This window comes from Oncorhynchus tshawytscha, linkage group LG31 (genome assembly GCF_018296145.1).
Source record: "Oncorhynchus tshawytscha isolate Ot180627B linkage group LG31, Otsh_v2.0, whole genome shotgun sequence".
Taxonomy (NCBI): Eukaryota; Metazoa; Chordata; class Actinopteri; order Salmoniformes; family Salmonidae; genus Oncorhynchus; species Oncorhynchus tshawytscha.
In genome coordinates this window covers 36,387,845-36,414,562 of record NC_056459.1, presented here as the reverse complement: position 1 = coordinate 36,414,562, position 26,718 = coordinate 36,387,845, and positions in this window count along the sequence as shown.

Here is a 26,718-nt window from a genome sequence, read left to right as displayed (position 1 = left end):
TCCCTCTCTTCCACTTCCTTGTGTGTGACAGAGAGTGAAGTGGGTTAGGGATCTCATGACTGTGTTTTTCTCATAGTTTGTTCTCTGTGGCTCATTGAGTCAACACACGCACACACGCACACACACACACACACACACACACACACACACACACACACACACACACACACACACACACACACACACACACACACACACACACACACACACACACACATACACACACACACACACACACTGTCTCATGAGAGAAGCTAAGAGGAAGTGATAAGTGAAGAGGATATGTTTCACTGAGCTTCCAGGGATAAATGCTAATTTGTATCTTTGCCTCACTGAATGTTACTCAAATATCTGTCCCAAATTGCACACTAGTCCCCACAAAGTGCATTACCTTTGACTAGGGCCCACAGGGAATTGATTGGGAATAGTATGCAATTTCGGACACACATTGTATCTAATGTAGCATGTACACTCCAGTAACCCTGATTCAGATTGTATCATCAACACTCCAGTAACCCTGATACATTACCCACGGGGAATTGACCTCTTCAGCTTGAATGGCCTTATTACAGCTCTCTATCATCTCTCTCTCTATCCTCCCTCTATCCTCCCTCTCTCTCTGTCCTCTCTATCATCTCTCTCTCTATCCTCTCTCTATCCTCTCTTTATCCTCCCTCTCTCTCTGTCCTCTCTATCATCTCTCTCTCTATCCTCTCTCTATCCTCCCTCTCTCTCTGTCCTCTATCCTCTCTCTATCCTCTCTCTATCCTCTCTCTATCCTCTCTCTATCCTCCCTCTCTCTCCGTCATCTCTCTACCCTCCCCCTCTCTCTGTCCTCTCTATCATCTCTCTCTCTATCCTCTCTCTATCCTCCCTCTATCCTCCCTCTCTCTCTGTCCTCTCTATCATCTCTCTCTCTATCCTCTCTCTGTCATCTCTCTCTCTATCCTTTCTCTACCCTCCCCCTCTCTCTGTCCTCTCTATCATCTCTCTCTCTATCCTCTCTATATCCTCCCTCTATCCTCCCTCTCTCTCTGTCCTCTCTATCATCTCTCTCTCTATCCTCTCTCTGTCATCTCTCTCTCTATCCTTTCTCTATCCTCCCTCTATCCTCCCTCTCTCTGTCCTCTCAATCCTCTCTCTATCCTGTCTCTCTTTCTTTCTCATTTTCACCATGTCATCATTCCAGCTCTCATTTTTTTCTCTCTCTGATGATGTCTTCCTCTCTCCCTCTCAACGGCTCCCACTCTCTCTCCTCTCCCTCTCTCTTACCTCTGCGTCTCCCTTTCCTCTCCCTCTCAACTGCTCCCTCTATTTCCTCTCCCTCTCTCTTTCCTTCTCCCTCCCTCTCTTTTCCTCTCCCTCTCTTCTTTCTCATTCTCTTTGATATTTCTCTCTTCATTGTCATCTTTCCTTCTCCTCTCTGCACCTCTCTTTATCCATTGTGTTCTCTTTCTCTGGTCGTCTCTATTGCCGCTAGTCATCCCTCCTTACTTTTTCACTAACTTTTCTCCTTCTCTCTCTGTCTCTCTCTCTCTCTCTCTCTCTCTCTCTCTCTCTACTCTCTATCTCTCTCTGTGTCTCTTTCTCTCTCTGTCTCTCTTTCTCTCTCTCTACTCTCTCTCTCTCTCTCTACTCTCTATCTCTCTCTGTGTCTCTCTCTCTCTCTGTCTCTCTCCCTCTCTCTCTGTCTCTCTCTCTCTACTCTCTCTCTGTGTCTCTCTCTCTCTGTCTCTCTCTGTCTCTCTCTCTCTACTCTCTCTCTCTGTGTCTCTCTCTCTCTGTCTCTCTCTCTCTCTCTACTCTCTACTCTCTCTCTCTCTACTCTCTCAAATTCAATTCAATTGAAGGGCTTTATTGACATGGGAAACATATGTTAACATTGCCAAAACAAGTGAAATATAATACAAACAGTGAAATAAACTATATAAAATGAATAGTAAACATTACACTCACAAAAGTTCCAAAAGAATAAAGACATTTCAAATGTCATATTATGTCTATATACAGTGTTTTAATGATGTGCAAATAGCTACAGTACAAAAGGGAAAATAAATAAACATAAATATGGGTTGTATTTACAATGGTGTTTGTTCTTCACTGGTTGCCCCTTTCTTGTGGCAACAGGTCACAAATCTTGCTGCTCTGGGTCTGTGCAATCTGAGGGAAATGTGTGTCTCTAATATGGTCATACATTTGGCAGGATGTTAGGACGTGCAGCTCATTTTCCACCTCATTTTGTGGGCAATGTGCACATAGCCTGTCTTCTCTTGAGAGCCAGGTCTGCCTATAGGGTAGCCTTTCTCAATAGCAAGGCTATGCTCATGAGTCTGTACATAGTCAAAGCTTTCCTTAATTTTGGGTCAGTCACAGTGGTCAGGTATTCTGCCACTGTGTACTCTCTGTTTAGGGCCAAATAGCATTCTAGTTTGCTCTGTTTTTTTGTTAATTCTTTCCAATGTGTCAAGAAATTATCTTTTTTTTCCTCATGATTTGGTTGGGTCTAATTGTGCTGCTGTCCTGGGGCTCTGAGGGGTGTGTTTGTGTTAGTGTTTGTGAACAGTGCCCCAGGACCAGCTTGCTTAGGGGACTCTTCTCCAGGTTCATCTCTCTGTAGGTGATGGCTTTGTTATGGAAGGTTTGATAACCGCTTCCTTTTAGGTGGTTGTAGAATTTAATTGGCTCTTTTTTGGATTTGGATCATTAGCAGGTATCGGCCTAATTCTGCTCTGCATGCATTATTTGGTGTTCTACGTCTCTCTCTTTCTCTCTTTCTCTCTCTGAACTGAAACAATCATTATCACTTCTCTTTTGCTGCCATGTTGACTTTGATCATCTAGGACAGGTATTCCCAAACTGGGGTACGCCAAATTAAAATGTGATTCACAAAAAATACACATTTTCAAACCGTACATTTTTATTTTCCAACGGGGCATTTGGTTGAGTTTTCTTTTCTCTCACCTGAGTAGCCTCATTTCATTGCCAAAAATAAAATTATAATAAACCCATAAACCCAGCGAAATAACAACACAATGTTAAATACAGGAAGCCAAGTCAAATAATGATCATCCAATCACATTAACCGATACTCATCCAATCACATGAATCGATATTCTCTCACAGGAAACCTTCACTCTTGCGTAGACATTTAGAAAGGAAACATGACAATTTGAAAAATAAAACGGGAGTTTTTTGAGCGAGAATAAAGACGACTTTCGAGTAACAAATACCATTAATAACAAGGGGCTAGAAGAGTCTTATATGGTGAGCTACCGAGTGGCTAGGACAGGCAAGCCCCATACTATTGTGGAGAACTCAATTATTTCTGCTGCCATGGATATGGCTGGGACAGACAAGCCCCATACTATTGTGGAGGACTTCATTCTTCCTGCTGGCAACGGATATAGCTGGGATAATGCTGGGGAAAAGACCAAAAAACTATACAGACAATGCCTTCATCAAGCAACACTGTTTCACAATGCAGATATTTTGAAACAATTACTTCTTCGCATACAAGCCAGTGAATTACAGTGCCTTGCGAAAGTATTCGGCCCCCTTGAACTTTGCGACCTTTTGCCACATTTCAGGCTTCAAACATAAAGATATAAAACTGTATTTTTTTGTGAAGAATCAACAACAAGTGGGACACAATCATGAAGTGGAACGACATTTATTGGATATTTCAAACTTTTTTAACAAATCAAAAACTGAAAAATTGGGCGTGCAAAATTATTCAGCCCCTTTACTTTCAGTGCAGCAAACTCTCTCCAGAAGTTCAGTGAGGATCTCTGAATGATCCAATGTTGACCTAAATGACTAATGATGGTAAATACAATCCACCTGTGTGTAATCAAGTCTCCGTATAAATGCACCTGCACTGTGATAGTCTCAGAGGTCCGTTAAAAGCGCAGAGAGTATCATGAAGAACAAGGAACACACCAGGCAGGTCCGAGATACTGTTGTGAAGAAGTTTAAAGCCGGATTTGGATACAAAAAGATTTCCCAAGCTTTAAACATCCCAAGGAGCACTGTGCAAGCGATAATATTGAAATGGAAGGAGTATCAGACCACTGCAAATCTACCAAGACCTGGCCGTCCCTCTAAACTTTCAGCTCATACAAGGAGAAGAGTGATCAGAGATGCAGCCAAGAGGCCCATGATCACTCTGGATGAACTGCAGAGATCTACAGCTGAGGTGGGAGACTCTGTCCATAGGACAACAATCAGTCGTATATTGCACAAATCTGGCCTTTATGGAAGAGTGGCAAGAAGAAAGCCATTTCTTAAAGATATCCATAAAAAGTGTCGTTTAAAGTTTGCCACAAGCCACCTGGGAGACACACCAAACATGTGGAAGAAGGTGCTCTGGTCAGATGAAACCAAAATTGAACTTTTTGGCAACAATGCAAAACGTTATGTTTGGCGTAAAAGCAACACAGCTCATCACCCTGAACACACCATCCCCACTGTCAAACATGGTGGTGGCAGCATCATGGTTTGGGCCTGCTTTTCTTCAGCAGGGACAGGGAAGATGGTTAAAATTGATGGGAAGATGGATGGAGCCAAATACAGGACCATTCTGGAAGAAAACCTGATGGAGTCTGCAAAAGACCTGAGACTGGGACGGAGATTTGTCTTCCAACAAGACAATGATCCAAAACATAAACCAACATCTACAATGGAATGGTTCAAAAATAAACATATCCAGGTGTTAGAATGGCCAAGTCAAAGTCCAGACCTGAATCCAATCGAGAATCTGTGGAAAGAACTGAAAACTGCTGTTCACAAATGCTCTCCATCCAACCTCACTGAGCTCGAGCTGTTTTGCAAGGAGGAATGGGAAAAAATGTCAGTCTCTCGATGTGCAAAACTGATAGAGACATACCCCAAGCGACTTACAGCTGTAATCGCAGCAAAAGGTGGCGCTAAAAAGTATTAACTTAAGGGGGCTGAATAATTTTGCACGCCCAATTTTTCAGTTTATGATTTGTTAAAAAAGTTTTAAATATCCAATAAATGTCGTTCCACTTCATGATTGTGTCCCACTTGTTGTTGATTCTTCACAAAAAAATACAGTTTTATATCTTTATGTTTGAAGCCTGAAATGTGGCAAAAGGTTGCAAAGTTCAAGGGGGCCGAATACTTTTGCAAGGCACTGTATATGCGTTACAACTGGATGAGTCAACAGGGCCTGGCACAGCTCCTGGTATATGTCTGTTACAGCTGGATGAGTCAACAGGCCTGGCACAGCTCCTGGTATATGTCTGTTACAGCTGGATGAGTCAACAGGCCTGGCACAGCTCCTGGTATATGTCTGTTACAGCTGGATGAGTCAACAGGCCTGGCACAGCTCCTGGTATATGTCTGTTACAGCTGGATGAGTCAACAGACATGGTGGGCCTGGCACAGCTCCTGGTATATGTCTGTTACAGCTGGATGAGTCAACAGACGTGGCAGGCCTAGCACAGCTCCTGGTATATGTCTGTTACAGCTGGATGAGTCAACAGACGTGGCGGGCCTGGCACAGCTCCTGGTATATGTCCGTTATGTTTATGGGAGGTCAATTAAGGAAGACTTCCTCTTCTGCAAACCATTGGAAACCAGGACAACAGGAGAGGATATTTTTAAAGTACTGGACAGCTTTGTGACATCAAATGGACTTTGGTGGTCAAGATGTGTTGGTATCTGTACTGATGGAGAAAAATCCATGACAGGGATATAGTGGAGTGGTAACGTGCGTGCAAGCAGTTGCTCCCGACGCCACTTGGGTACACTGCAGCATCCACCGAGAGGCTCTTGGGTACACTGCAGCAGTCGTCAAGAGGCTCTTGTTGCCAAGGGAATGCATGACAGCTTGAAAGGCGTTTTGACCTCTACAGTGATAATGGTTAACTTTGTTAAAGCAAGCATTGACACATTTTTTGGAACTAAGAGACAACCTTAAAGTTTTCTCTGCTGACCATAATTTTAGCTCGTCTGACCGCTTGCATGATGCTGGGTTTCTCACACGACTGGCCAATCTGGGTGATGTTTTTTCTCGCCTGAATGATCTGACTGTCTGCATTAACAAGGACGACACACAGGTATTTCCATCATTGTATGATTTGTTTGTGTGTAAATGAACTGAGGCTTATGGACAATGTGACATAGCAAAGCACCTGGGTGAGCTGGGTGAGCAATTACGCAGGTGCTTCCTGCAATGGATGACACAAACAACTGGATTCGTTATCCCTTTCATGCCCTGTCTCCAGTCCGCATACCAATATGTGAACAAGAGAGCCTCATCGAAATTGAAACAAGCGGTTCTGTGAAAATGTAATTGAATCAAAGACACTCCCTAAATTCTGGAAAGGGCTGTGGTGAGTCATTCACCATTTTTGATGAACAAATAAGATTTGATATGTAAGATGGTTAAATAAAGAGCAAAATGACTGATTATTATATTATTATTATTTGTGCCCTGGTCCTATAAGAGCTCTTTGTCACTTCCCACGAGCCGGGTTGGGACAAAAACTCACACTCATTCTTATGTTTAATAAATGTATCATATAGTGGGTGTGTGGCAGGCTTACAATGATGGCAAAAAAACAACATTTGAGAGTGTGCTGACCCTGGTGCTAGATGGGGTACAGCTGGAGGTTGAATGTTTGAAGGGGTACGGAACAATAACAAGTTTGGGAACCACTGATCTAGATGATGTCCTCACTCCCCACACCATGTTTAACCTCTCTGTCAGTGATCGTCTTGACGACCTCCTCACTCCCCACACCATGTTTAACCTCCCTGTCAGTGATCGTCTTGACGACCTCCTCACTCCCCACACCATGTTTAACCTCTCTGTCAGTTGGTGGTGGATGTCAGTTGGTGTTGGCTGTCAGTTGGTGGTGGCTGTCAGTTGGTGTTGGCTGTCAGTTGGTGGTGGATGTCAGTTGGTGTTGGCTGTCAGTTGGTGGTGGCTGTCAGTTGGTGTTGGCTGTCAGTTGGTGTTGGCTGTCAGTTGGTGTTGGCTGTCAGTTCATGGTGGATGTCAGTTGGTGTTGGCTGTCAGTTGGCTGTGGCTGTCAGTTGGTGTTGGCTGTCAGTTGGTGGTGGATGTCAGTTGGTGTTGGCTGTCAGTTGGTGGTGGCTGTCAGTTGGTGTTGGCTGTCAGTTGGTGTTGGCTGTCAGTTGGTGTTGGCTGTCAGTTGGTGGTGGATGTCAGTTGGTGTTGGCTGTCAGTTGGTGTTGGCTGTCAGTTGGTGTTGGCTGTCAGTTCATGGTGGATGTCAGTTGGTGTTGGCTGTCAGTTGGTGGTGGCTGTCTGTTGGTGTTGGCTGTCAGCTGGTGTTGGCTGTCAGTTGGTGGTGGATGTCAGTTGGTGTTGGCTGTCAGTTGGTGGTGGCTGTCAGTTGGTGTTGGCTGTCAGTTGGTGTTGGCTGTCAGTTGGTGGTGGCTGTCAGTTGGTGTTGGCTGTCAGTTGGTGTTGGCTGTCAGTTGGTGTTGGCTGTCAGTTGGTGGTGGATGTCAGTTGGTGTTGGCTGTCAGTTGGTGTTGGCTGTCAGTTGGTGTTGGCTGTCGGTTGGTGTTGGCTGTCAGTTGGTGTTGGCTGTTAGTTGGTGTTGGCTGTCAGTTGGTGTTGGCTGTCCGTTGGTGTTGGTGGTGGATGTCAGTTGGTGGTGGATGTCAGTTGGTGTTGGCTGTCAGTTGGTGTTGGCTGTTAGTTGGTGTTGGCTGTCAGTTGGTGTTGGTGGTGGATGTCAGTTGGTGTTGGCTGTCAGTTGGTGGTGGATGTCAGCTGGTGTTGGCTGTCAGTTGGTAGTGGATGTCAGTTGGTGTTGGTGTTGGTTGTCAGTTGGTAGTGGATGTCAGTTGGTGTTGGCTGTCAGTTGGTGTTGGCTGTCAGTTGGTGTTGGTTGTCAGTTGGTGGTGGATGTCAGTTGGTGTTGGTGTTGGCTGTCAGTTGGTGTTGGCTGTCAGTTGGTGTTGGTGTTGGTTGTCAGTTGGTGGTGGATGTCAGTTGGTGTTGGTGTTGGTTGTCAGTTGGTGGTGGATGTCAGTTGGTGTTGGTGTTGGTTGTCAGTTGGTGGTGGATGTCAGTTGGTGTTGGCTGTCAGTTGGTGTCGGTTGTCAGTTGGTGGTGGCTGTCAGTTGGTGTTGGTGTTGGTTGTCAGTTGGTGTTGGCTGCCAGTTGGTGTTGGTTGTCAGTTGGTGTTGGCTGTCAGTTGGTGTTGGCTGTCAGTGAGGCCAACACAGAGCATATGGATATCATGTCATAACTATACAGGTCATTGAGGAGGACTGGAGAAGTGCTTTGCCGTACAGGTACGTGATATAAAACATTATAAACTACCAGGTATTTTATTGTCTCTAGTCTTTTCCTTCCTCTCTCTCTATTTATCTCCTCCAAATATGTTTCTCTCTCCTATCTTCCCTTTCTCTACTTCCCTCTCTTGTCTTTCCCTGCCAGACACCCTACAGTACAAGCCTTCACACTGTTAGAGACATCAGTCTGCCAGACACCCTACAGTACAAGCCTTCACACTGTGTTAATAACAGACATCAGTCTGCCAGACACCCTACAGTACAAGCCTTCACACTGTGTTAATAACAGACATCAGTCTGCCAGACACCCTACAGTACAAGCCTTCACACTGTGTTAATAACAGACATCAGTCTGCCAGACACCCTACAGTACAAGCCTTCACACTGTTAGAGACATCAGTCTGCATCAGTCTGCCAGACACCCTACAGTACAAGCCTTCACACTGTTAGAGACATCAGTCTGCATCAGTCTGCCAGACACCCTACAGTACAAGCCTTCACACTGTGTTAATAACAGACATCAGCTGGGAAGTGGGTGGAAATCAAATGAATGTATTAAGCAGAGACCCTGGGTGCATCTCAAATGTTACCCGATTTCCTGTAGAGTGCACTAGTGTTGAACACTATTTAGTATTATGTCCCCCGTCTCCCCAGTCAGAAATAGTGCACTATAAATGGAATAGGATGGCGGCTTGGACGCAGCCCCTGTCTGCCCTCCACTTCATTAGAGGGCTTAACCCTAGGCAGCTAGCCAAGCCTTTTAAACTGACCCTCTCCCTCCCTCTCTTTTTCTCTGTCACTGCTTTAACACGGTCTCACATTTCACAAGGAGGTGACTCTATCCCACTCCCTGTCATTACTGTCACAGACGGTGACCCCCATAATGTCGATGCCTAGACGGGAGCGAGAGAGAGAACCTCTTATCTAGCGGTTCGTTTTTCATGCCTGATTTGCCTTAAATGTAGCTGTGAGAAAATGTGAGCGAAATATGAGAGACGGTGATGAAAAATGTATTCACAGTTCCACTGGTTAAGGTGTTGGACAATACAAAGAAAGGCAAATAGCCTGAATATACAAAACATAAAGCTTTAAGCTATTATTATCGAGCATTGATGTCACTAGTTAAATCCAATTCAATCAGTGTAGATGAAAGGGAAGAGATAGGTTAAAGAAGGATTTTTTAAACGTGTGAGTCATTTGAGACATGTGTATGTGTGTGTGTGTGTGTGTGTGTGCGTTTGTGCGTGCGTGCGTGTGCACGTGTCTGTGTGCCATTCAGAGGGTGAAATGCCACGGCAAAATATTTAAGTGCCTTTGAACGAGGTAAGAAGTGCTAGGTGCACCGGTGTGTGTCAATAACTATTTTTTATGCTCAACAGTTTCACATCTTGTAGTGGAAGACAATAGACTGACAATGTGGCTTCTTTACAGTAAAAGAATCAGACCAATGGAAAACTATTATTTAGGAAAGTACATTTACATAACTCAGAACCATTAGAGATTCACTACTTGACTGGGGTTGTTTTTAGCTTCTTATGGCTGGGGGCAGTATTGAGTAGCTTGGATGAATAAGGTGCCCAGAGAAAACTGCCTGCTACTCAGTCCCAGTTGCTAATATATGCATATTATTAGTATATTTGGATAGAAAACACTCTGATGTTTCTAAAACTGTTTGAATGATGTCTGTGAGTATAACAGAACTCATATGGCAGGCAAAAACCTGAGGCGAAATCCAACCAGGAAGTGGGAAATCTGAGGTTAGCCGTTTTCAACTCATTCCCTATTGAAGATACAGTGGGATATTGGTCATGTTGCCCTTCCTAAGGCTTCCACTAGATGTCAACAGTCTTTAGAACCTTGTTTGATGCTTCTACTTTGAGGTGGGGTCGAATTAGAGGGGAATGAGTCAGAGGTCTGCAGAATGCCCATGCGATCCATTGCATTTCTACAGACAAACGAATTCTCCGGTTGGAATATTTATGTTAAAAACATCCTAAGGATTGATTCTATACATCGTTTGACATGTTTCTACAAACTGTAACGGAACTTTTTGACATTTCGTCTGCTCCTAGTGAACGCTCTTCGTGAGTTTGGATTTGTTTACCAAACGAGCTATTTGGACATAAATTATGGACATTATCGAACAAAACAAACATTTATTGTAGAACTGGGTTTCCTGGGAGTGCATTCTGATGAAGATCATCAAAGGTAAGTGAATGTTTTTAATGTTATTTCTGACTTCTGTTGACTGCACAATATGGCAGATATCTTTTTGGCTTGTTGGGCTCTGAGTGCGGTACTCAGATTATTGCATGGGTTGCTTTTTTTTTTTTTTTTTTTTAAATCTGATACAGCCGTTGCATTAAGGAAAAGTTCCATGCATAACACTTGTATTTTCATCAACATTTATAATGAGTATTTCTGTAAATTGATGTGGCTCTCTGCAAAATCACCGGATGTTTTTGGAACTACTGAACATAACGAGCCAATGTATAGTGAGATTTTTTGATATAAATATGAACTTTATCGAACAAAACATACATGTATTGTGTAACATGAAGTCCTATGAGTGTCATCTGATGAAGATCATCAAAGGTTAGTGATTAATTCTATCTCTATTTCTGATTTTTGTGACTCCTCTCTATGGCTGGAAAAATGGCTGTGTTTTACTGTGACTTGGCTCTGACCTAACATAATCGCATGGTATGCTTTCGTCGTGAAGCCTATTTGAAATTGGACACTGTGGTGGGATTAACAAGAAGTGTATCTTTAAAATGGTGTGAAATACTTCTATGTTTGAGGAATTTAAATTATGGGATTTCTGTTGTTTTGAATTTGGCGCCCTGCACTTTCACCCGCTGTTGTCATATCGATCCCGTCAACTGGATTTCAGCCCTAAGAAGTTTAAAGGAGGTCAACATCTACATAACTGAGAACCATTAGAGATTCACTACCTGACTGGGGTTGTTTTAAAGGAGGTCAACATCTACTTAGCTCAGAACCATTCCCGTTCCCATAGCAATAAGAGAGCCTCGTTGCCATGGGGCATGTTTCATTTCAACCCCAATCATGACCAGACTACTGGGGTTTGGAATGCTCCTCGAAACACAAAGCTTATTACCCACTTATTGCTTGCATACATTAGTGTGTGTGTGTGTGTGTGTGTGTGTGTGTGTGTGTGTGTGTGTGTGTGTGTGTGTGTGTGTGTGTGTGAATGAGTGAGTTGTTTATATTTTGGATGCGTCTATTTAATTACAATTTGGAAGTCTTTGAAGCGAATTAACGCTCAGTTTGACAAGCTGCACTTAAATATGGCTTAATGAACAGAGAGAACAGGAAATGTATATCGAATATATAGTTATATAATAATAATATATATAGTTATATCATAATAATCAAATCAAATCAAATGTATTTATATAGCCCTTCGTACATCAGCTGATATCTCAAAGTGCTGTACAGAAACCCAGCCTAAAACCCCAAACAGCAAGCAATGCAGGTGTAGAAGCACGGTGGCTAGGAAAAACTCCCTAGAAAGGCCAAAACCTAGGAAGAAACCTAGAGAGGAACCAGGCTATGTGGGGTGGCCAGTCCTCTTCTGGCTGTGCCGGGTGGAGATTATAACAGAACATGTCCAAGATGTTCAAATGTTCATAAATGACCAGCATGTTCGAATAATAAGAAGGCAGAACAGTTGAAACTGGAGCAGCAGCACGGCCAGGTGGACTGGTGACAGCAAGGAGTCATCATGTCAGGTAATCCTGGGGAATGGTCCTAGGGCTCAGGTCCTCCGAGAGAGAGAAAGAAAGAGAGAAGGAGAGAATTAGAGAACGCACACTTAGATTCACACAGGACACTGAATAGGACAGGAGAAGTACTCCAGATATTTCAAACTGACCCTAGCCCCCCGACACATAAACTACTGCAGCATAAATACTGGAGGCTGAGACAGGAGGGGTCAGGAGACACTGTGGACCCATCCGAGGACACCCCCGGACAGGGCCAAACAGGAAGGATATAACCCCACCCACTTTGCCAAAGCACAGACCCCACACCACTAGAGGGATATCTTCAACCACCAACTTACCATCCTGAGACAGAGTATAGCCCACAAAGATCTCCGCCATGGCACAACCCAAGGGGGGGCGCCAACCCAGACAGGATGACCACATCAGTGAATCAACCCACTCAGGTGACGCACCCCTTCCAGGGACGGCATGAGAGAGCCCCAGTAGGCCAGTGACTCAGCCCCTGTAATAGGGTTAGAGGCAGAGAATCCCAGTGGAAAGAGGGGAACCGGCCAGGCAGAGACAGCAAGGGCGGTTCGTTGCTCCAGAGCCTTTCCGTTCACCTTCCCACTCCTGGGCCAGACTACACTCAATCATATGACCCACTGAAGAGATGAGTCTTCAGTAAAGACTTAAAGGTTGAGACCGAGTTTGCGTCTGTGACATGGGTAGGCAGACCGTTCCATAAAAATGGAGCTCTATAGGAGAAAGCCCTGCCTCCAGCTGTTTGCTTAGAAATTCTAGGGACAATTAGGAGGCCTGCGTCTTGTGACCGTAGCGTACGTGTAGGTATGTACGGCAGGACCAAATCAGAGAGATAGGTAGGAGCAAGCCCTTGTAATGCTTTGTAGGTTAGCAGTAAAACCTTGAAATCAGCCCTTGCTTTGACAGGAAGCCAGTGTAGAGAGGCTAGCACTGGAGTAATATGATCAAAGTTTTTGGTTCTAGTCAGGATTCTAGCAGCCGTATTTAGCACCAACTGAAGTTTATTTAGTGCTTTAATAGTCGTTTTTTAGTGCCGGAAAGTAGAGCATTGCAGTAGTCTAACCTAGAAGTGACAAAAGCATCGATTAATTTTTCTGCATCTTTTTTGGACAGAAAGTTTCAGATGTTTGCAATGTTACGTAGATGGAAAAAAGCTGTCCTTGAAATGGTCTTGATATGTTCTTCAAAAGAAAGATCAGGGTCCAGAGTAACGCCGAGGTCCTTCACAGTTTTATTTGAGACGACTGTACAGCCATTAAGATTACTTGTCAGATTCAACAGAATATCTCTTTGTTTCTTGGGACCTAGAACAAGCATCTCTGTTTTGTCCGAGTTTAAAAGTAGAAAGTTTGCAGCCATCCACTTCCTTATGTCTGAAACACATGCTTCTAGCAAGGGCAATTTTGGGGCTTCACCATGTTTCATTGAAATGTACAGCTGTGTGTCATCCGCATAGCAGTGAAAGTTAACATTCGAATAACATCCCCAAGAGGTAAAATATATAGTGAAAACAATAGTGGTCCTAAAACGGAACCTTGAGGAACACCGACATTTACAGTTGATTTGTCAGAGGACAAACCATTCACAGAGACAAACTGATATCTTTCCGACAGATAAGATCTAAACCAGGCCAGAACTTGTCCGTGTAGACCAATTTGGGTTTCCAATCTCTCCAAAAGAATGTGGTGATCGATGGTATCAAAAGCAGCACTAAGGTCTAGGAGCACGAGGACAGATGCAGAGCCTCGGTCCGATGCCATTAAAATGTCATTTACCACCTTCACAAGTGCCGTCTCAGTGCTATGATGGGGTCTAAAACGAAACTGAAGCATTTCGTATACATTGTTTGTCTTCAGGAAGGCAGTAAGTTGCTGAGCAACAGCCTTTTCTAAAAATTTTGAGAGGAATGAAAGATTCGATATAGGCCGATAGTTTTTTATATTTTCTGGATCAAGGTTTGGCTTTTTCAAGAGAGGCTTTATTACTGCCACTTTTAGTGAGTTTGGTACACATCCGGTGGATAGAGAGCCGTTTATTATGTTCAACATAGGAAGGCCAAGCACAGGAAGCAGCTCTTTCAGTAGTTTAGTTGGAATAGGGTCCAGTATGCAGCTTGAAGGTTTAGAGGCCATGATTATTTTCATCATTGTGTCAAGAGATATATTACTAAAACACTTGAGCGTCTCTCTTGATCCTAGGTCCTGGGAGAGTTGTGCAGACTCAGGACAACTGAGCTTTGAAGGAATACGCAGATTTAAAGAGGAGTCTGTAATTTGCTTTCTAATAATCATAATCTTTTCCTCGAAGAAGTTCATGAATTTATCACTGCTAACGTGAAAGTCATCCTCTCTTGGGGAATGCTGCTTTTTAGTTAGCTTTGCGACAGTATCAAAAAGGAATTTCGGATTGTTCTTATTTTCCTCAATTAAGTTAGAAAAATAGGATGATCGAGCTGCAGTAAGGGCTCTTCGGTACTGCACGGTACTGTCTTTCCAAGCTAGTCGGAAGACTTCCAGTTTGGTGTGACGCCATTTCCGTTCCAATTTTCTCTAAGCTTGCTTCAGAGCTCAGGTATTTTCTGTGTACCAGGGAGCTAGTTTCTTATGAGAAATGTTTTTAGTTTTTAGGGGTGCAACTGCATCTAGGGTATTGCGCAAGGTTAAATTGAGTTCCTCAGTTAGGTGGTTAACTGATTTTTGTCCTCTGGCGTCCTTCGGTAGACAGAGGGAATCTGGAAGGACATCAAGGAATCTTTGTGTAGTCTGTGAATTTATAGCACGACTTTTGATGTTCCTTGGTTGGGGTCTATAATATTAATATATATAGTTATATAATAATAATATATATAGTTATATAACAATAATATATATATATACAATATATATATATATATATATATATATATATATAGTTATATAACAATAATATATATATATATATATATATATATATATATATATATATATATAGTTATATAATAATAATAATATATATAGTTATATAATAATAATATATATATATAGTTCAATAATAATATATATAGTTATATAATAAAAATAATAATATATATACTATATATATATATAGTTATATAATAATAATAATATATATAGTTATATAATAATAATATATATATATAGTTCAATAATAATATATATAGTTATATAATAAAAATAATAATATATATACTATATATATATAGTTATATAATAATAATAATAATATATAGTTATATAATAATAATAATATATAGTTATATAATAATAATATATATAGGTATATAATAATAATATATATAGTTATATAATAATAATATATAGATATATAATATTAATATATATATATATATAATATAAACATTGTTCTATAATAATAATAATATATGTAGTTCTATAATAATTATAATAAGATATATATAGTTGTATAATAATAATATATGTAGTTATATAATAATAATAATTATATATATATATAGTTATATAATAATAATAATAATATATATAGTTATATAATAATAATAATATATATAGTTATATAATAATTATAATAATATATATATAGTTATTTAATAATAATAATAAATATAGTTAGAGCACAAAGCACAGCAATAAGCCGAAGAGAAGAGAATCCTTTAGATTTACTAGGACATGTGAAAACAAGCTCAATTAGATTCATGTTCAGATGTTTTTCCGAAGTCATTGCTACGCTTTAGGTACATGTCGTTGAAGAGTGAATAAATATTTACACATCGTCTCCCAAATGGCCCGATAGAACCATCACTTTATATTCAGAGAGCCGGGATGTAAACATTAGGTATAAACATTTGATGAAAACATTCAGTGTAAATATTAGATGTGAACATTCAATGTGAATTTAGATGTAAACATTAGGTAACCTTTGGCTGTAGAGTGAGATGGGCATTAACGCATGGGGTTTGTGGATGTGCGTGCGTGCGTGTGTAACATGCATATCTGTGTGTGTGTTGCTGTGCAGTATGCTGTGTGCCAGTGGTAATAGTGTAGTATTGATATGTATGGTGGTAATAGTGTAGAATTGATATGTATGGTGGTAATAGTGTAGAATTGATATGTATGGTGGTAATAGTGGTAATAGTGTAGTATTGATATTTATGGTGGTAATAGTGGTAATAGTGTAGTATTGATATGTATGGTGGTAATAGTGTAGTATTGATATGTATGGTGGTAATAGTGTAGTATTGATATGTATGGTGGTAATAGTGGTAATAGTGTAGTGTTGATATGTATGGTGGTAATAGTGTAGTATTGATATGTATGGTGGTAATAGTGGTAATAGTGTAGTATTGATATGTATGGTGGTAATAGTGGCAATAGTGTAGTATTGATATGTATGGTGGTAATAGTGGTAATAGTGTAGTATTGATATGTATGGTGGTAATAGTGGTAATAGTGTAGTATTGATATGTATAGTGGTAATAGTGTAGTATTGATATGTATGGTGGTAATAGTGTAGTATTGATATGTATGGTGGTAATAGTGGTAATAGTGTAGTATTGATATGTATGGTGGTAATAGTGGTAATAGTGTAGTGTTGATATGTATGGCGGTAAGAGTGCATATATACAGCTCCTCCCAGCTGCCAACTGCACTGAGGCTAGGTAACACGGTCACCACCGATAAATCCATGATTATCGAAAACTTCAACAAGCATTTCTCAACGGCTGGCCATGCCTTCCGCCTGGCTACTCCAACCTCGGCCTACAGCTGCAGCTACTCCCCCAAGCCTCTCCAGGTTCTCCTTTACCCAAATCCAGATAGCAGATGTTCTGAAAGAGCTGCAAAACCTGGACCCGTACAAATCAGCTGGTCTTGACAATCTGACCCTCTATTTCTGAAACTATCCGCCGCCATTGTCGCAACCCCTATTACCAGCCTGTTCAACCTCTCTTTCATATCGTCTGAGATCCCCAAGGATTGGAAAGCTGCCGCAGTCATCCCCCTCTTCAAAGGGGGAGACACCCTGGACCCAAACTGTTACAGACCTATATCCATCCTGCCCTGCCTATCTAAGGTCTTCGAAAGCCAAGTCAACAAACAGATCAGTGACCATCTCGTATCCCACCGTACCTTCTCTGCTGTGCAATCTGGTTTCCGAGCCGGTCACGGGTGCACCTCAGCCGCGCTCAAGGTACTAAACGATATCATAACCGCCATCGATAAAAGACAGTACTGTGCAGCAGTCTTCATCGACCTTGCCAAGGCTTTCGACTCTGTCAATCACCATATTCTTATCGGCAGACTCAGTAGCCTCGGTTTTTCGGATGACTGCCTTGCCTGGTTCACCAACTACTTTGCAGACAGAGTTCAGTGTGTCAAATCGGAGGGCATGCTGTCCGGTCCTCTGGCAGTCTCTATGGGGGTGCCACAGGGTTCAATTCTCGGGCCGACTCTTTTCTCTGTATATATCAATGATGTTGCTCTTGCTGCGGGCGATTCCCTGATCCACCTCTACGCAGACGACACCATTCTATATACTTCCGGCCCGTCCTTGGACACTGTGCTATCTAACCTCCAAACTAGCTTCAATGCCATACAACACTCCTTCCGTGGCCTCCAACTGCTCTTAAACGCTAGTAAAACCAAATGCATGCTTTTCAACAGTTCGCTGCCTGCACCCGCACGCCTGACCAGCATCACCACCCTGGATGGTTCCGACCTTGAATATGTGGACATCTATAAGCACCTTGGTGTCTGGCTAGACTGTAAACTCTCCTTCCAGACTCATATCAAACATCTCCAATCGAAAATCAAATCTAGAGTCGGCTTTCTATTCCGCAACAAAGCCTCCTTCACTCACGCCGCCAAACTTACCCTAGTAAAACTGACTATCCTATCGATCCTCGACATCGGCGATGTCATCTACAAAATTGCTTCCAACACTCTACTCAGCAAACTGGATGCAGTTTATCACAGTGCCATCCGTTTTGTCACTAAAGCACCTTATACCACCCACCACTGCGACCTGTATGCTCTAGTCGGCTGGCCCTCGCTACATATTCGTCGCCAGACCCACTGGCTCCAGGTCATCTACAAGTCCATGCTAGGTAAAGTCCGTCTTATCTCAGTTCACTGGTCACGATGGCAACACCCATCCGTAGCACGCGCTCCAGCAGGTGTATCTCACTGATCATCCCTAAAGCCAAAACCTCATTTGGCCGCCTTTCGTTCCAGTTCTCTGCTGCCTGTGACTGGAACGAATTGCAAAAATCGCTGAAGTTGGAGACTTTTATCTCCCTCACCAACTTCAAACATCTGCTATCTGAGCAGCTAACCGATCGCTGCAGCTGTACATAGTCTATCGGTAAATAGCCCACCCATTTTTACCTACCTCATCCCCATACTGTTTTTATTTATTTACTTTTCTACTCTTTTGTACACCAATATCTCTACCTGTACATGACCATCTGATCATTTATCACTCCAGTGTTAATCTGCAAAATTGTAATTATTCGCCTACCTCCTCATGCCTTTTGCAAACAATGTATATAGACTCCCCTTTTTTTCTACTGTGTTATTGACTTGTTAATTGTTTACTCCATGTGTAACTCTGTGTTGTCTGTTCACACTGCTATGCTTTATCTTGGCCAGGTCGCAGTTGCAAATGAGAACTTGTTCTCAACTAGCCTACCTGGTGAAATAAAGGTGAAATAAAAAATAAAATAAAAAATAGTGGTAATAGTGTAGTATTGATATGTTATAGTTATAGTGGTAATAGTGTAGTATTGATATGTATGGTGGTAATAGTTGTAATAGTGTAGTATTGATATGTATGGTGGTAATAGTGGTAATAGTGTAGTATTGATATGTATGGTGGTAATAGTGGTAATAGTGTAGTATTGAACTGTATGGTGGTAATAGTGTAGTATTGATATGTATGGTGGTAATAGTGTAGTGTTGATATGTATGGTGGTAATAGTGTAGTATTGATATGTATGGTGGTAATAGTGGTAATAGTGTAGTATTGATATGTATGGTGGTAATAGTGGTAATAGTGTAGTGTTGATATGTATGGTGGTAATAGTGGTAATAGTGTAGTATTGATATGTATGGTGGTAATAGTGGTAATAGTGTAGTATTGATATGTATGGTGGTAATAGTGGTAATAGTGTAGTATTGATATGTATAGTGGTAATAGTGTAGTATTGATATGTATGGTGGTAATAGTGTAGTATTGATATGTTATAGTTATAGTGGTAATAGTGTAGTATTGATATGTATGGTGGTAATAGTGTAGTATTGATATGTATGGTGGTAATAGTGGTAATAGTGTAGTATTGATATGTATGGTGGTAATAGTGGTAATAGTGTTGTATTGATATGTATGGTGGTAATAGTGGTAATAGTGTAGTGTTGATATGTATGGTGGTAATAGTGTAGTGTTGATATGTATGGTGGCAATAGTGTAGTATTGATATGTTATAGTTATAGTGGTAATAGTGTGTGTAAGGGGGATGGGGATTGATGCCAGGTAAACTGCAGCATCAGTAACTCTGAGGGGAAAGCAACCATTATCTTGCCACACTCTCCTCTTCCACTCTCCCCTCTCCCCTCTCCCCTCTCTCTTCCCACACACATCCCTCTCTGCCATTTCATCTCCATGTCATTATTCTTCTGCCTCTGTGCCCGTGCACACACTCGCATATGTCTTTCTCTCTTCATATATATATATATATCACCCCCTTCCTCTCTCTCTCTCTGACTCCCTCTCTCTCTGTCTCTCTCCCTCTGTCTCTCTCTCTGTCTCTCTCGCTCTCTCTCTCTCCCCCTTCCTCTCTCTCTCTCTCTCTCTCTCTCTCTCTCTCTCTGTGTTCTCTCTCTGGACTTCATCACTTTCTATTCCTCTCAGTGTGTATCACCCAGTCTTCCTTCCACCCCATGTTACTGTAACAGATAGTAACTACAGGAGGGAGAGAGGGAGAGATATGGGAAGGGTTTGATAGAGAGGAATGGAAAGGTAGAGGGAGAAAGAGAGATCGATTGTATCGAAGAGAGAGAGGCCAAATAAGAGTCACGTGGAGAGAGTGGCCAAAGAACGAGCGAGAAAGACAGAGAAGGAGAGAAATAGGTTGAAACATAAGGAGAGAGAGACAGAGGGAGAAATATATATATGTATTTATGTATGTATGTATGTATATATGTATATTTATATATATGTATATATTTGTATATATGTATATATTTTTATATATCTATGTATATTTATATATATGTATATATTTGTATATATCTATGTATATTTATATATATGTATATATTTATATATATCTATGTATATTTACAGTGGGTAGAACAAGTTTTTGATCACTGCCGATTTTGCAGGTTTTCCTACTTACAAAGCATGTAGAGGTCTGTAATTTTTTATCATAGGTACACTTCAACTGTGAGAGACGGAATCTAAAACAAAAATCCAGAAAATCACATTGTATGATTTTTAAGTAATTCATTTGCATTTTATTGCATGACATAAGTATTTGATCACCTACCAACCAGTAAGAACTCCGGCTCTCACAGACCTGTTAGTTTTTCTTTAAGAAGTCTCCTGTTCTCCACTCAGTACCTGTATTAACTGCACCTGTTTGAACTCGTTACCTGTATAAAAGACACCTGTCCACACACTCAATCAAACAGACTCCAACCTCTCCACAATGGCCAAGACCAGACAGCTGTGTAAGGACATCAGGGATAAAATTGTAGACCTGCACAAGGCTGGGATGGGCTACAGGACTATAGGCAAGCAGCTTGGTGAGAAGGCAACAACTGTTGGCGCAATTATTAGAAAATGGAAGAAGTTCAAGATGACGGTCAATAACCCTCGGTCTGGGGCTCCATGCAATATCTCACCTCGTGGGGCATCAATGATCATGAGGAAGGTGAGGGATCAGCCCAGAACTACACGGCAGGACCTGGTCAATGACCTGAAGAGAGCTGGGACCACAGTCTCAAAGAAAACCATTAGTAACACACTACGCCGTCATGGATTAAAATCCTGCAGCGCGCGCAAGGTCCCCCTGCTCAAGCCAGCGTATGTCCAGGCCCGTCTGAAGTTTGCCAATGACCATCTGGATGATCCAGAGGAGGCATGGGAGAAGGTCATGTGGTCTGATGAGACAAAAATAGAGCTTTTTGGTCTAAACTCCACTCTCCTTGTTTGGAGGAAGAAGAAGGATGAGTACAACCCCAAGAACGCCATACCAACCGTGAAGCATGGAGGTGGAAACATCATTCTTTGGGGATGCTCTTCTGCAAAGGGGACAGGATGACTGCACCGTATTGAAGGGGGATGGATGGGGCCATGTATCGCGAGATCTTGGCCAACAACCTCCTTCCCTCAGTAAGAGCATTGAAGATGGGTCGTGGCTGGGTCTTCCAGCATGACAACGACCGGAAACACACAGCCAGGGCAAATAAGGAGTGGCTCTGTAAGAAGCATCTCAAGGTCTTGGAGTGGCCTAGCCAGTCTCCAGACCTAAACCCAATAGAAAATCTTTGGAGGGAGCTGAAAGTCTGTATTGCCCAGCGACAGCCCCGAAACCTGAAGGATCTGGAGAAGGTCTGTATGGAGGAGTGGACCAAAATCCCTGCTGCAGTGTGTGCAAACCTGGTTAAGAACTACAGGAAACATGTGATCTCTGTACCAAACGGTACATGGTTTCTGTACCAAATATTAAGTTCTGCTTTTCTGATGTATCAACTACTTATGTCATGCAATAAAATGCTAATTAATTACTTAAAAATCATACAATGTGATTTTCTGGATTTTTGTTTTAGATTCCGTCTCTCACAGTTGAAGTGTACCTATGATAAAAAATTACAGACCTCTACATGCTTTGTAAGTAGGAAAACCTGCAAAATTGGCAGTGTGTCAAATACTTGTCCTCCCCACTGTATATACATACACATATACATATATGAGAGAGACAGACAAAGAGAGAGACAGAAAGAAAGAGAGAGAGACTGAGACAGACAGAGATAACTTTTGTATATTATCTACTTCACTTGGCAATGTTTCCCATGCCACCCCCCCCCCCAACATTGCAAAGCCCTCAAAAGAGTTGACCAAAGAAAATAGTCCCATCAGCCAGCTGGTTCTGAGGCTCAGTTCACTGGCACCTACCAACCCAACAAAGCCCCAGCACAGCACTCAGACAATCTGGCCCAACCAAATTATCACAAAGCAAAAAGAAGAGGAACACACTATGCACAGACTCAGAGAGGACAGTCTGGTCGTCACAGACAAACCTGGCTGCCCAGAGAACACAGTCTGGTCGTCACAGACAAACCTGGCTGCCCAGAGAACACAGTCTGATCGTCACAGACAAACCTGGCTGCCCAGAGAACACAGTCTGGTCGTCACAGACAAACCTGGCTGCCCAGAGAACACAGTCTGATCGTCACAGACAAACCTGGCTGCCCAGAGAACACAGTCTGGTCGTCACAGACAAACCTGGCTGCCCAGAGAACACAGTCTGGTCGTCAAAGACAAACCTGGCTGCCCAGAGAGGACAGTCTGGTCGTCACAGACAAACCTGGCTGCCCAGAGAACACAGTCTGGTCGTCACAGACAAACCTGGCTGCCCATAGAGGACAGTCTGGTTGTCACAGACAAACCTGGCTGCCCAGAGAGGACAGTCTGGTCGTCACAGACAAACCTGGCTGCCCAGAGAACACAGTCTGGTCGTCACAGACAAACCTGGCTGCCCAGAGAACACAGTCTGGTCATCACAGACAAACCTGGCTGCCCAGAGAACACAGTCTGGTCGTCACAGACAAACCTGGCTGCCCAGAGAACACAGTCTGGTCGTCACAGACAAACCTGGCTGCCCAGAGAGACAGGTTGGTTGTCAAGACAAACCTGGCTGCCCAGAGAGGACAGACTGGCTATAGAGGCTGGTCGTCACAGACAAACCTGGCTGCCCAGAGAACACAGTCTGGTCGTCACAGACAAACCTGGCTGCCCAGAGAGGACAGACTGGCTATAGAGGCTGGTCATCACAGACAAACCTGGCTGCCCAGAGAGGACAGTCTGGTCATCACAGACAAACCTGGCTGCCCAGAGAGGACAGTCTGGTCGTCACAGACAAACCTGGCTGCCCAGAGAACACAGTCTGGTCGTCACAGACAAACCTGGCTGCCCAGAGAACACAGTCTGGTCGTCACAGACAAACCTGGCTGAACACAGTCCCAGACAAACCTGGCTGCCCAGAGAACACAGTCTGGTCGTCACAGACAAACCTGGCTGCCCAGAGAACACAGGCTGGTTGTCACAGACAAACCTGGCTGCCCAGAGAGGACAGACTGGCTATAGAGGCTGGTCGTCACAGACAAACCTGGCTGCCCAGAGAACACAGTCTGGTCGTCACAGACAAACCTGGCTGCCCAGAGACAGACAGGCTGGTCATCACAGACAAACCTGGCTGCCCAGAGAGAACACAGTCTGGTCATCACAGACAAACCTGGCTGCCCAGAGAGCACAGTCTGGTCGTCACAGACAAACCTGGCTGCCCAGAGAACACAGTCTGGTCGTCACAGACAAACCTGGCTGCCCAGAGAACACAGTCTGGTCGTCACAGACAAACCTGGCTGCCCAGAGAACACAGTCTGGTCGTCACAGACAAACCTGGCTGCCCAGAGAACACAGTCTGGTCGTCACAGACAAACCTGGCTGCCCAGAGAACACAGTCTGGTCGTCACAGACAAACCTGGCTGCCCAGAGAACACAGTCTGGTTGTCACAGACAAACCTGGCTCACAGACACAGACAAACCCTGGCTGCCCAGAGAACACAGGCTGGCTATAGAGGCTGGTCGTCACAGACAAACCTGGCTGCCCAGAGAGGACAGGCTGGCTATAGAGGCTGGTCGTCACAGACAAACCTGGCTGCCCAGAGAGGACAGTCTGGTTGTCACAGACAAACCTGGCTGCCCAGAGAGGACAGTCTGGTTGTCACAGACAAACCTGGCTGCCCAGAGAGGACAGTCTGGCTATAGAGGCTGGTCGTCACAGACAAACCTGGCTGCCCAGAGAGGACAGGCTGCAAATAGAGACCGGTCGTCACAGACAAACCTGGCTGCCCAGAGAGGACAGTCTGGCTATAGAGGCTGGTCGTCCCAGACAAACCTGGCTGCCCAGAGGACAGTCACAGACAACCCTGGCTGCCAAGAGAGGACAGGCTGCAAATAGAGACCTGTCGTCACAGACAAACCTGGCTGCCAAGAGAGGACAGGCTGCAAATAGAGACCGGTCGTCACAGACAAACCTGGTTGCCCAGAGAGGACAGTCTGGCTATAGAGGCTGGTCGTCCCAGACAAACCTGGCTGCCGAGAGAGGAGAGGCTGTGCTCACTCTTCCCTCAGAGTGAGACAGAGCTGCATTTCCTCCTTCATTGCGAGCACTATATAGACTTACAAGCAATTTAGTTATGTCAGTGAAGGAGCTGAGAGAGAAATGTCTCAATAGAAAGTGTTAGTCATGTGGCGGTATGAGTGTTAGTAATGTTGCTGTATGAGTATTAGTCATGTGGCTGTATGAGTATTAGTCATGTTGCTGTATGAGTATTAGTCATGTGGCTGTATGAGTATTAGTCATGTGACTGTATGAGTATTAGTCATGTGGCTGTATAAGTATTAGTCATGTTGCTGTATGAGTATTAGTCATGTGGCTGTATGAGTATTAGTCATGTGGCTGTATAAGTATTAGTCATGTGACTGTATGAGTATTAGTCATGTGGCTGTGTATTAGTCATGTTGCTGTATGAGTATTAGTCATGTGGCTGTATGAGTATTAGTCATGTGGCTGTATAAGTATTAGTCATGTTGCTGTATGAGTATTAGTCATGTGGCTGTATGAGTGTTAGTCATGTGGCTGTATGAGTATTAGTCATGTGGCTGTATGAGTATTAGTCATGTGGCTGTATAAGTATTAGTCATGTGGCTGTATGAGTATTAGTCATGTGACTGTATGAGTATTAGTCATGTGGCTGTATAAGTATTAGTCATGTGACTGTATGAGTATTAGTCATGTGACTGTATGAGTATTAGTCATGTGACTGTATGAGTATTAGTCATGTGGCTGTATGAGTATTAACATCCATATTCACCTCCTTCAGAAAGTCTTCAGACCCCTTCACCTTTTCCACATTTTGTTACGTTACAGCCTTATTCTAAAATGGATTAAAATAAAATCCTCATCAATCTACACACCATACCCCATAATGACATCACAATACCCCATAATGACATCACAATACCCCATAATGACATCACAATACCCCATAATGACATCACAATACCACATCATGGCATCACAATACCCCATAATGACATCACAATACACCATAATGACATCACAATACCCCATAATGACATCACAATTCCCCATAATGACATCACAATACACCATGATGACATCACAATACCCCATAATGACATCACAATACCACATCATGACAAAGCAAAAACTGTTTTTTAGAAATGCCATAACCGAGCCATGAGGTCAAAGGAATTGTCCGTAGAGCTCCAAGAGAGGATTGTGTCGAGGCACAGATCTGGGGAAGGATACCAAAAAATGTCTGCAGCATTGAAGGTCCCCAAGAACACAGTGGCCTCCATCGTTCTTAAATGGAAGAAGTTTGGAACCACCGAGACTCTTTAAAGAGCTGACCGGCCCGCCAAACTGAGGGAGAAGGGCCTTGGTCATGGAGGTTGCCAAGAACCAGATGGTCACTCTGACAGAGCTCCAGAGTTCCTCTGTGGAGATGGGAGAACCTTCCAGAAGGACAACCATCTCTGCAGCACTCCACCATTTAGGCCTTTGTGGTAGAGTGGCCTGACAGAAGCCACACCTCAGAAATAGTCTCATGAATGCAAAGCATCACATCTGGAGGAAACCTGGCACCATCCCTAAGGTGAAGGATGGTGGTGGCAGCATCATGCTATGGTGATGTTTTCAGCAACATGAGAGGATCTGCAGAGAAGAATGGGGAAAAACTCCCCAAATACAGGTGGCCAAGCTTGTGGCATCATACCCAAGAAGATTCAAGGCTGTAATCGCTGCAAAAGGTGCTTCAATTCAGGGTCTGAATTCTTATGTCAATGTGATATGTCAGTATTTGGAAAATTTCTAAAAGCCTGTTTTTGCTTTGTCATTATAGAGTATTGTGATGTCATTATGGGGTACTGTGATGTCATTATGGGGTATTGTGATGTCATTATGGGGTATTGTGATGTCATTATGGGGTATTGTATTGTTTGTAGATGGATGAGGCGGAAAAACTAATGTATCCATTTTAGAATGAAGCTGTAATGTCACAAAATGTGGAAAAAGTCAAGGGGTCTGAATACTTTCCGAATGCACTTTACACTCAGTGGCCAGTTTATTAGGTACACCACCCCGTTCACGAAGATGCTTCGCTCCTACAGACAGTGAGTCACGTGGCTGTGGCTTGCTATATAAAGCAGGCAGACAGGCATCAAGGCATTCAGTTACTGTTCCATTGAACATTAGAATGGTAAAAACCAGGGACCTAACCGACTTTCAGTGTGGCGTGATCATCGGTGCCAGGCGTGATCATCGGTGCCAGGCGTGATCATCGGTGCCAGGCGTGATCAT